Source organism: Echinops telfairi, unplaced genomic scaffold (genome assembly GCF_000313985.2).
Source record: "Echinops telfairi isolate 266 unplaced genomic scaffold, ASM31398v2 ScPeMD7_18;HRSCAF=68, whole genome shotgun sequence".
Classification (NCBI taxonomy): domain Eukaryota; kingdom Metazoa; phylum Chordata; class Mammalia; order Afrosoricida; family Tenrecidae; genus Echinops; species Echinops telfairi.
The window spans coordinates 96,693,502-96,706,108 of record NW_022103915.1 but is presented as its reverse complement, the minus strand read 5'-3'; the positions used below and the strand labels follow the sequence as shown (position 1 = coordinate 96,706,108).

The window sequence follows — 12,607 nt, the reverse complement described above, 5'->3', positions numbered from 1 at the left end:
CACGAGGTGCCGAAGGGATCAGTTATCAGGCATCAAAGAACAAAAAATCATATCATTGTGAATGAGGGGGAGTGTGGACTGGGGACCCAAAGCCCATCTGTAGGCAACTGGACATCCCCTTATGGAAGGATCGCGGGGAGGAGACAAGCCAGTCAGGGTGCAGTTTAGCAACGATGAAACATACAACTTTCCTCTAGTTCCTAAATGCTTCCTCCTCACCCACTATCATGATCCCAATTCTACCTTATGGACCCATTTTGTCTTCCGTGATTGTGTTGGGAGGGTGAGCGTCACAGAATGCCAGGTTGTTAGAACAAAGTGTTCCTACCTTGAAGAAGGGCTCAAACAGAGGCCCAAAGTCCGTCCACTTCCTCAATGTACTGGCATATGAATGTATGTACATTGGCTAATATCGCTATTTTTATTAAGTAATATGTTTACATAAGTGCACACCTATGTTTATACCTCTATCCAAGCTTTGCTTCCTAGCTCTTCCTCTGTTTCCTTTTATTTTCTTGCTGCCCCACCATCACACTCACCCTTCTTCTGCCTCTTAATAATTCCTCTCAGATTGCTGTTGCTCCAACACTACCAGGGTCTCTGCATCCTCCTCACTGTTGCTTTTAATTCCCTAATTGTTTCCCTGTCTATGGTGTTGTTTGCTCCCCCCCCCCCCCCCAGCTCCTCTCCCCAGAGGTCCCTCTGAAACCTTTGGTCCCATTGCTTTCTCCTCGGCTTACTTCCCAGGCCTGTCTTACATTGGCAGGCAAAGCAACAATAACAGAGACAAAACATAATACTGAATAAAAAGAGAAAAGAAAGAAAAGAAACTTGCTACCCCCAAACAAAAAACCAACAGCAATAACAACAACACAAAAAGGAAAAGCCATACATAATTTCAGGTCTGTCTGCTGACCTTTATGAGAAGTTCCCAGAACTGCCTCTGCTAGCCTGAAGTCTATTTTGGGGGATCCTGAGGGGGTTTGTGGCTTTGGTTTGCTACCATTGCTGATCTGCTATGTTCCCATCTTGGTTCACCCCATTGTGGGGGGTGGTCAGACTGGACTCACTCCATGCTGTGTGTCCCCAGGATTGCCCTCTGATGCAGTATGCTTCAGCGAGGGGATGTCATGTCTCCAGCTGTTGTCGGCCCTACAGTCTTCTCTGTTCCTCAGCAGCTCCGTGCAGAGGCATCATCCTCAGGGCTTGGTGTGGCAGTGTGGGGTCTAGTCCCTCTCTCTCTCTTTTTTTCCGTCTTGGTTTGCTTCTGTATGGGTGGGGTAGGTTGGCCCCTCTCCCCAAGCTGTAGGGTACCAAGTTGGAGGTTTTGCAGAGAATGTTTGCCAGCCCCTGGGGAGGGCCTCTTGTTCACACTCGGATCCAGTTTATGGAGTGAAAACCTGCTTGGCCGAATGAGCTTTTCAGCCTTAAAATGGGGTGTGCAATGGCCTCATCATGGTACCAGGCTGCCACAAGGATTCCCTTTCTGGAAAATGAACCATAATCAACTCGTTCAACACCTATTTGAGGGCATTTAGAAATATGGGAGAAAGACTGGGCTTTCTACTCCTGTCCACAAGTACCGTCTCGGAAACCCACAGGGGCCTGCTGTGAGTCCGCGTGGACTCAATGGCAGTGGGAGCAATATGAAAGAGCCATACGTCATTTCCTGGTCTGACACTCTATTAGTACTGCATGTGGTATCAAGATATTTAATTTCCTTGAGCCTTGTTTTTTCCAATCTGCTCAACAGAGCAAATGGTTTTCCAATTCTTGCCATCGACTAGGTAGAATTAAATGGAATATTTTTAAACACTCCTGGAACCTGGTGGATACTTGAAGGCTATCAACTGACTAATAACCAGAGTTGGTCTGGACATTTGGATGGAAAGGGAGGGTAGTGACAAGAATCATCTCTCTCATAGCCTCTTTCACTGTGTGAAAGGGCTAAGTAAAAGCATCATTTAACCCTCTTGTGACCTGTGGGACATATACCCCCCACCAACATTTTCAACATCTCCAAATTTCTCAGGAAATGACTATTCCAGCTGTAGTCTATTTTGCTGCCTGGCGGGGTCACATGTAATTGTATGAATTTGATCAAAGGGGCCTCATGCCACCAATCCTACCACTAGAGTCTACTTGGGGCATGTATGCCCCACATAATGGTTATCAAAATCCACTTTACATCAGAAACAACCACCCCCAACCCCACTGAGTTCAGCCTGCCTCCCGTCTCAGAAAATACCCGGTATAAAAAAACTTGATGCCAAAAGTGGCTGTGGAAGGGTCAAGGCAACACAGGCATCAAACTATTTAGATCCTTCTGAATTTGGATCCAGCTCATGCAATGTTTCTTCTGTTGGTCTGTTTGAGTTCTGGAGACTCTAACTCCTACAGCTTGGGTCCCAGAAAAACACGGAGTGTGTTGTTCACAACACATGGTCTTTATTCTCAGCAGGAGCGTGATTTCACGTTTGATTGGCAAATGTAAGAGGACAGTTCACCGAGCAGCAATATTGATAGCGAGCGGTATGTTTGTGTAACCCCGCCGGCCTTTGTGCACTGCACACAGTGTACATAGGTAATTGGACATTTCAGATACATGTCTAGACAGAACAAAGCTTCAGGAGCACTTGCTGAGCCCTGGGAGATGCTATAAGGTCGCCCGCTTGGGACCAGATAAACCACTCCTTGATGAACAGTCAAACGTGGATTTAACGCCATGGCACTAGATTCAGCCACAAGAGGATAGTAAGATCTGATGAGACTTGACAGGATGGACCATTTGTGGGACGAGGCGAGGCCCAACTCCTATCATGGGTGGCCTGGAGGAGTGCTGAAAGTTATATAGTACTCTCAAACGACCTCCTCCCCTCCAGCCATGGGGTGGGCATACACACCCCCAGACTCACCTCTGGCTGAAGTCATTTTGCCTCACAGAGAGAGGCTCCTGTCAGGTGCTAGTTTGTTCCCTTCTGGGGTCTGGGGTGGGTGGTTATCCATGGCCCAAGTTGTTTCATTTCAGGCGTGAGGACTGAGGAGAAGTGGCTCAGGATAGGCTAAGTTTGGACACGGGGGTGAGGGGACATTTGAACAGGGTTGCTTGAGGAGGGTGTGCTTAGGCGGACGGGACGGTTGCTCACTGGGGCAAAGGAAGAGGACAGAGGGAGGAGGGAAGACTTGGGAAGGACTGCCCAGGGTGTCTGCATGCGCGAGGATCCATTTCGCCGACCCCCGGTGTTTCCTAAGGCTCACCTTGAGTACTGACATTAATTACCATGAACATTTAGAGACCAGCCCCTGGCCGGGAGAATGCCAGTTACCACCAGGATTCCATGTGCCTCAGAACCGAACTGTGCTCCACACGCCTTCCAGTGCCGACTTTTTGGAAGTGGGCCGCCAGCCCTTTCTTCGGAGGGGCCCTGGGTTGACTTGTTTGGGTTAGCTGAGTGTGTTAGCCATTTTGGACCACCCAGCGGACTAAAGATGAGGTCATGTCCTCCCCTTCCAATGGGGATGGTAGAGCGTCACCTTCCATCTTGGTCTCTGTGTGCCTGGTAGAAGGGAGCCCCGTGTGTGTATCCTTCACAGCACACCGTGCCAGGTGTGAGATGTATCTGCGAACCTGTTCCTGATATCCCGAGAGCCCCTCAAGGGAAAGGGCCAATTGAAGTTGGAACGGGCAGACTTCGGCTGAGAACTTTCTGAGTTATCCCGCTCGCCCTCCGCCTCGCCCATTTGATCCTTCACTGCTGCTCTCGGCGTCTCAAGCTGAAGTGTGACGTTGCTGTGGGTGGCTTGGCCTGACGTTACCTGAACGCCTACCTCCTCTGTATCGTGCTTGGGGTTAGCAAGCTTCCTCTGCTGCCTGCAGATTGCTAGCTGTTCCGAGTCAGCTAGTTGCTGACTTGTTTTACAGACTAGAAACCCCGGACGCTGAGGGAGGGGGTCCGGTCATCTGCCCAACATCCGACAGCCGGGGAGTGGTCGCGCTGGGAGCGAGTGTCGACATGTCTGACTTCTACTCTGTCCTGTTGCTAAGGGGGTTTCCTCTCTCTCCATTTCGGGGTTCCTGTTCTTTTAAAATGGGAGCGTTTAAGCCCCCCCGGCTGCTGATTTGGGGACCGTCACTGGCTGGAGGGTAAATGAGGAAGGAGCAGAACTCGGAGAGAAGGTGCTGGAGAGACACATGAGAGATGTCGCAGAATGAACAGCCCGGGGACAAATTCTGTTGTCTTTTAATCCCATCTTTCCACCGACGTTTTGAAGCCCCCTCGCATGCTTCTCTGGCTTCCCCGTCCTTCACATGGGCGAGCATATGTTCGAGGATGTCCCTGCTCCACTCCTGTAAGGCCTGCGGCCTGGCTCCGTGCACTAACCACCCTGTCAGAGTGGAAGCAGGCCCGCTGTCTTCACAGTGGCCCTTGGACTTGTAACTCTCTTCAGTTTCTCTAGCCACACGAGCCAACTCAAGCCGGCTTCCTCTCCCTGCCACCATTCGTATTTTCCCTTCACCTCTGCTGCCTCCCAGGCTCTTGGGGTGTCTCCTTCCATCCTGCTCATTTGCACATGACTCCGCCACTCATGCTAGGCCCAGCAACCCCGAAGCATCTCTTCTTCGCCTCCCTAGCTCTGCAGGCCAGCCGAGAGCCTTGCTGGCCAGTTTGCAGGGCTGGGGTGGAGCTCCTGGCCCTGTGTTCTCAGGCCCACCAGGGGCAGCTCCACCTGCTCCTCCTGGAGTCCAGCCAGGAGCTGGAAGCTGCTGCTTCTTGGGAACGTCTCAGCAGAGCACGGGCTTGAGGCAAGTTAGGAGCTGTGCTTCTCACCAAAAGGTCAGCAGTACAAACCCACCCGCCACTCTGTGGGAGAAAGCTGAGGCTTTCTGCTCCTGTAAATATTTACAGCCCGAGAAACCCGCAGGGGCAGGTCACCTCTGTCTGCTGGGTCACCGTGATTTGCAATCCACTGCATGACAGTGAGTGCAAACGGTCGGGATAGTACTCTCGGGACCAGAAGCAGGGGAAAGGGGAGTGAGACCCCCCAAAAAAGGGGTTAGATTCGTGTTTTCGGTCTGGCCACTGCTCGCTAACATGCGTAGTGGGTTGCTTGATTTTGTGGGGCAACTTCAGAGAGAGGTTTTGTGGCAGACTGTACTTTAAGGGAGCCCACCTGTGGTTAGAAAGGGAGGGGCATTGATTTACTGGCTCTCCGAGGTCCAAGCTTGCTGCCCCCTCCCTACCCCACCCTCCTCTATCTCTGTTTTGTACAGCTTAGAAGGGCGTGGTCAGCTGGCCATCAGCGGAGCCTTTTAGCAGCTCACCCCTCAGCTAAGAGGCAAAAGGTGCATAAAGGGCCTGTGGGTGAGACGAGGGACCGTGGCAGTGGCATTGGTGTCCATACCCAGATCCAGGCCCAAGCTGCTCAGCCTGATGGCAGATGCATTGCTGAAGCGTGAGGACTCCGGGCACGGGTCTGCGCAGCCCGCCTCTGGGCTTGTTTGCACTGCTAGGAAAGTTCTGGACCAGGCAAAGAAGCATGGTGCTTCCTCGTCTACTTCCCTGAGCCGGGCATCACCCGGAGGGTTCTCTAGGAAGTGTTTAGGGTCTCGCTAAGAGGTCTCCCCGATTTGGCGGTGGGTCCAGATAGTGCTGTAACCGTGAGCTGCTTTTCATGCCAAGAGGTCATGTCCTCTGATTGTGAGGTCCTGCTAGGGTCCGGGGAAGTGTTTAAAGAGCTCCAGGGTCCTTAGGCTTTTGTCTTCACTTTGACTTATCTCCCAGCTGGCCTGCGAAAACAACAGGGAGACGCATGGCCTGAACTCTCGACCAGGCCTTGAAAGAGCCGACGGCCCGCATGACTTCTGGCCTTATCCAGCCGAGCCGGTCTCTGAAGAGTGAAAAGAGACCTCTCCGGACTGACGGCAGTGAGGAGGACCTCTACTCATACGAACAATGCCCCTGGCTACTGGGCTCCGACTTCCAGGGTCTTGTTTAGGAGTGGGGATTGTAGTGGCTCTCAAAGTGTCATTCTCCAACCCCGAGTCAATTCTGACTCATAGTGTCCCTATACAGTGAACCCTCGTTTATCGCGGTTAATCGGTTCTAGACCCTACCGTGATAAATGAAATTCCGCGAAGTAGGATTCCTTATTTGTAAATCAAATATTTTCGTAGTTAGAGCATAGAGGACATGAAAAAACACCCTTTAGTCACCATTACACTCGTATTACCCAATTTATTAAACGAAAAGGAAAATACAGTAAAACATTTTGGACATTACAATTATCATTTATTATTTATTATATTATTTATGGCATCAAGCGTGTACAATATGAGCCAATCAGTGGCAGTAATGACAGAGCATGCGCTGTTACGCAAAAACCGCGATAGAGTGAAGCCGCGGAAGTCGAAGCGCGAAGTGGCGAGGGTTCACTGTATAAGGTTTCCAAAGCTCAACATTTCTACAGATGGCCTCAGCTTTCTCCCTTGAAGGGGCTGGTGGCTTTGAACCTCTAGCCTTGTGGTTAGCAGTTCATTGAATAATCAGCAGGGCTCCAAAAGTGACATCACCCACCTACCCATGGATGCCAAGTCAATGCCAACTCAAAGTGTCCCCATATAGGCTTTCTGAAGCTAGAAATCTTTATTTAGGGGGGAAAGATAACCTCATCTTTCTCTTGAGAAGGAGCTGGTGGGTTTGAACTGCCAGCCTTTTAGTTAGCTGTCCAGTGCTCATCCAATGGTGCCACCCAGGACTCCTTAAAAGTGATGTTAGATCCCTGAATATACCTCCTGAGGGGTCCAGCTCCTGTGAACTACCAGGTGGGGAGCCCCTGCTAGGTTTCTTGTGTGTGTTAGAACGCTGTATCTCCAGCCATCTCCTGGCCCAACCTCACTCGCTGAGTAGATCTGGGGCAGTGCCCGGACTCCTTCCCACTTCAGAGCTGGCCCCCAAGCATGGCTCCAGGGAAAGGAAGCGGTGACTTGCTCACAACACAGCAACTCTGACCAAGCGGACTTGCTGTCTCTCCTGCTCAGAAAGAGAAACTGCTGGCCACCCTCCCTGCTCACATACATATATTTTCTCACAATGAAAAACAAAACCCAAATCAGAGTCTCTTTTCTCTAGTTACCCTGCTAGAAGCCTGCTAGGAAATTCGGTTAACTCTCCTCTGACCACATCTGTGCCCTCTGATAATGTCACCACCTAAAGTCTGACCCCTTTTCAAACTGTAGGGATTGAGACTCCTACCTCCTGTCCCCTGGGATCCTGCTCTACCTGAGCTGTCTCTCTGCAAGCTAGAAGCAGAGAGCCAGGGCTCCTGGCGCCATGGAGACTAGCCCCGCCCACTTGGACCGTCAAAGAAGAACCACCGCCACAAATGGCTCAGCGACCGAACAGTCTTTCTTTCACACACATCCATCAGGCCAACCCTTCCAGGGCCTGCCTCACCCAGCTGGTCGGGGAAGATCGGTGCTCTGGACCAGGGTGTTGTGTTGTTCTGCTAGGTTACCTTGGTGAGCCAGGCCCCACATAAAAACGGGCTTCCACTACCACCACAGTGTCCAAGGCCGCGCTCCTTGACCAGCTGACTGCTTCTGACTTGGGGGATGACTCACTGTCTTGTTTATAGCCTTGCCTCAATCCTAATGTTTCACATCATTTCTCTGGCAATGACCTTTGCTTCCCTTTTGGCTACTGTTCTGATTCTCTGCTGGCCACACAGCCTCTGATTATTCTGGTTAAAAATTGTGCACATCTGCCCTGGCCTCCAAGACCCTTTGTCCCTAGTGTGGCCTCCTGAAGTCAATGGACCCACCAGGCTGCTCTTTACATAATTGGGGTAGCCTGCATGTGAGAGAGGGAAGAGGGAGAAGGAGGCCGGAGGGGAAGGAAGTGAAGCCCATTCCTTCTCTGGATCACCGTGCCACTGATGGGAACACTGAAGTGACACCAGCTCTCAGATCTCATGGTTTTTAGGTTTGTTATTTTTTTGGAAAAGGGCACAGAGACCAGAGTCCGTTTGGGTGGGTACTGGACTCTTCAGGTCAGGGAGAACAGAGACCCTTCCTGCCACAAAGAGAAGCTGAGGTTTTGAGACAGCGGACGCCATTAGAGATCAAATCCAGCTGCTTAGCTGAGAGAGGACTTGATTGGGTAACTAATGAGTTGAGAGACCACAGGTCCTCAGGAAGAGAGTGATGGAGCATGTGACTTTTGCTCAGGGTAGCTCGCTAGCTCCAGACCTCTGAAGACTCAGCCATACTTCCTTACTGCCGGTCGGCCTCTATGAGATGACCTATAGATCATAAGATCCCATGGAAACTGCCCCCAGCACCCTCTTTTGCTTTGGAGATAAGGGCCACTGCTCCTCTTGGCCAAAAACCTTGAGTGAAAGAAGCTTCTGCCAAGCTCTCGGCAGCAGTGGTTGCCATGTAGAGTTGTAAACTCATATCTTGGTAATTAAGCAAAGGGTGAAATGTTTTCTAGTGGCTTATTTTGAACTTGATGTCATCGAACATTGTTGACATTCGTATCCCTATCATGAATCATCTAGGGCACTCTGGTTTTCCACCCTTTCTCATTTGAGATAATGATATTGGCCTCTGAGAGTAAGTCTTCCTGAACTTAGTTGGGAGAAAAACAAACAAACAAAAAACAACCTGATATAAACTAACATCAAAGGATAAGATTGCCTCTGCTGGCACATCCTGGTACAGCTTTCTGATAATTGGCACCAGAGACACAGTCCTGATTGTCCTGTCATCAGTCCACTGCCCAAATAACTGGAGCTTTTTATGGCCAGGGAAAGTCCAGTTCTACAGGCGAGGAGGGGAGGCAGGACTGGGAGTGAGGTAATCCGCAGCCTGTGCTCCGTCTCCAGCAATTCCAAGTTGTACTTCTCGCCCGATTTAGCACTCAAACCAAACAGACGTTTATCTGGCTGGAGGAGCAGACACTGGACACTTGGGATGAAGCTGGGACTGCCTTTTCCCCTGAAATGGGTGGAAAGAAAGGACACTGGAAACTTGTCTAAAATTAATCGAAATACATTGTAGGAAAAAGATTTTCTATTTAAGAAAATGGACAGAAGAGTAGCATCAGTTGGGAAAAGGATCGTTGGAGAGTGGCAGAGGAAGAGAATGCATCGGCAGTGAGAAGTAGGCAGCCTAAGGCCTCCGGAGCCACCCTCCCTGGCCCACCACTCACTAGCCGTGTGACCTTGGGCAGATAACTTAATTTCACAGTGCCTTGATTTTTTTTTAAATCCATAGCTGTGAAATGGCAATAACTATCGTACCGACCCTCAAGTTTGTTGCGAAGATGAAGGGACACCTGCATGAAACATATGTGGACTTGTGTTTGGCCAACAGTAGGTGCTCAGCACATGTAACTGTCTTTATTCTGTACATCTGCCCCAGCAAGCCGGTGGCCACCGCAAGGGGCAGCACGAGAAACACACCACCAGTGGACTCTCTGGTGAGTGAATCTGGTCCTCTCGGAGCCTAAACGATGACAGGGGCGTCTAGTTAGCTTAAGAAAAGAAAAATGCAACCCATAAAAGGGCCACTTGCTAAGTGAAGATGGGAAGAGAAGGGCTTTCACATAAGGAGGGAAAATAAATTGGGCTCTAGCTGGACTAGGATGAATAATTACTAGCTTATGAAATAGTGGAAAATTAAAACCGGCGTAGGAGATGAACCTCTTGAGGTAAAGCACTCGAACAGAGGAGTGCTTGCCTGTGCTGACCCAGTGAGTGTTTGAGTTAGGGAGTTCTTTAGCTCAGAAGTTTCCAGAACAATTTGATGAATTCATTATGAATTCAATATGAATGATGGCCCCTTAACTTGATCAACGCTAGTACAGGATGTTTGTGATAGAGCTCAATTGGGTCCAGTGTAGCATTTGCAAATAACTTATCCTAATGGAGTGAGGAGACGAAGCCAGGTTGTGGCCAGAAAATATTTCTATGTAAGTAAGCAATTCTGATAAATGACCTAAACACATTTTATAAGAGATGAACTTGAATCACAAGAGTTCTAGTATGTTATTGTGAGCTTTTTCACATTCTGGAAAAAGATATTCAATTGTGTGTCTATTTTATATTTGTGATATTTTATATTTCTTCTTGAAGAAGCCTGTCTCCTCTTCCAATTCTAATGATAATTGGTAGGCTTCCTGAAACAGATTAGCTTCTGATTCCCAAAGAACTTATAAATTGGTAACTTAAAAAAATTTTAATACTTAAAAAAATTAAAATTTTTATATTCATTTGTATTAAAGTGGAGTACACTTAAAATAACTTTTATATTTTATTTTAAACATACTTAAATTTTGTCACAGTAACTAAAGAAAAAGTTGTATTAAAAAAAATATATATATATATATACAACAGCCTCTTCCCTCAAACCTCTCCACCTCTTAGTTTTACTTTCCAGAGCCAAGCAGTATCCATTACTTTAGCAATCTTTCGCTTACTGGTTATCTCTGTATTGTTTCCTAATAGCTTGCTTCCTGACGTGATGCGTTTAGAAGTATGTATTGACTTCTTGTTATGGTAGCTTTGGATTTAATTTTGTAAATCAAATCATTTTCTGCCTCCCCTCATTTTTCTAAAGTAACTAAATCACAAAATTTGTTTCTCAGTCATCTGCAGTGACCTTATGATCTAAACTATGTAAATATTGTTCACAGCAGAGACAAGTCATACCCCATGGCATCCTTTTAGTATAACTTGTTTTGGGAATTCAGTTTATGGGTGGAACAGGTCAGGCAGGGCATAGGGCTAGCAAGGCCGCCAGGAACGCAGAGCCCACCACTTATCCAAGAGGCCATGATGGGGGATGTATTTGATTCCACAACCATCTGGTATGAGGTGCTTCTCAGCCACCATGTCATCAAACTCATCAGTGTGAAGCTTGGTAAAACCCTACTTCTTGGAAGTGTGGATCTTTGAGAATCCAGGGAACTTGAACTTGGCCTACATAAGGCCTCACTCACATTCTCCTTGTTTGAAGGGTGTTGAGGATAGGCATGAAAAGTTGGCCACAGGGCTTTATGGCTTTCCAGAGCCCCCTCACATCCCAGTCTGCAGCCTAGATCAGGGATAGCATTCAAGATCTAGAGCAGTGGTTCTCAACCTGTGGGTCGCGACCCCTTGGGGGGGCAAACGACCCTTTCACAGAGGTTGCCTAAGACCATCGGAAAACATAATTATTTCACAATATATAATTACATATTGTTTTGAGATTAATCACTATGCTTTAATTATGTTTAAGTATGTTTAATTTATAACAATGGACATACATCCTGCATATCAGATATTTACATGACAATTCATAACAGTAGCAAAATGACAGTTATGAAGTAGCAACGAAAATAATGTTATGGTTTGGGGTCACCACCACATGAGGAACTGTATCAAAGGGTCACGGCATTAGGAAGGTTGAGAACCCCTGCTCTAGAGGAACATGAAAGGACAGGATTTGACGATGTACTGCGATTTCTTCTGCTTCTTCAAAAGAAAAAAATGAGGGAGGTGCTGTCATCCATCCAAACAGATGAGTTTGAAAATGTTTCCATGAATAGAATTGCAGATTTGACAAATGTGTTAAGTGCCATGGAGAGTACTTTGAAGGTGATAAGTTTTTTTGCGTGAAAAAAGCTTAAATACAGAGCTTTAAAAAGAAATTCCGTTTTTTTTTGGGGGGGTACCCCCTGTAAAAAGAAAGGGTAGCTGTGGGAAGAGCGAGGCAGACGTTGGAGTCATGCCGCCATGGCCAACGAATGCCAAGGACAGCAGACACTCAATTAAACAACACGAAACCCAGAAGGAGTCTTCCTGGAGCACTCAGAGGGTGCGTGGGCCTACAACCCCTTGAGTTTGGATTTCCAGGCCCCCAAATCACGAGAGAATAAAATCCCACTGTTTTAAGTAAAAAAAAAAAAAATTATTGTGAGTTGATTGAAGGTTTACCGGGCTAGTCAGTGTTGCACTCAATAATGCGTGCACACCTTGTTTCACATGTTAATGGCAATCCCCACAGTGAAGCTTCACTCCTCCTTCCTCCCTGCCTTGTTTCCTGTTTCCATCCCTCCTCCTGTCTCTGCCCTTCCTGCCTTCTGAGCTTTGTTCTTGGACAAATGCTGCCCTTTTGATCTCAAATGGTTGGTTATTATGAGTGCATATATCCCTAGTGTTTCCAGTAATTTCATTATATAGAGCATTTAGTAATTTTTTTTACTGTATACCTTCAAAGTGGGACAATATATGTAAACACATACCTTTTTACTTCGCTGACATAGAAATTGTGAGTGATATTCATGATTAACTTTTCTTAGGGGGATTTCTTATTTCTAGATAATTCTCTGCAAAGAAGGTTTATATGTTTCTATGTAAATCTGGAACAGCTTGATCAAGGAGAGACTTTTTTCCCAATGTATGTATTTATATTTTAATTCCATACCTTTCTGAGATTGTTGCAATTTAAATGGCATGCCGCTCAGTTGAGTTTGTGCAGAACATAGGTCAGCACTTTGGCTTCATTTGTTTTATCTATTTAAGAAGACTGCTGGGAGAATGACCCACCCTGATCACTAACACA

The 12,607-nt window shown here is 47.6% G+C and overlaps 1 protein-coding gene and 1 pseudogene across 1 annotated transcript in view; one reads left to right on the top strand and one right to left on the bottom strand.

Moving 5' to 3' along the window:
* The window catches only part of FSIP1 (fibrous sheath interacting protein 1), a 201,030-nt gene that overhangs the window by 182,698 nt on the left and 5,725 nt on the right, over window positions 1-12,607 (top strand). The gene's annotated exons all lie outside the window — the stretch shown is intronic.
* LOC115868719 overlaps window positions 1-12,607 on the bottom strand; it is an 82,194-nt pseudogene that overhangs the window by 68,997 nt on the left and 590 nt on the right.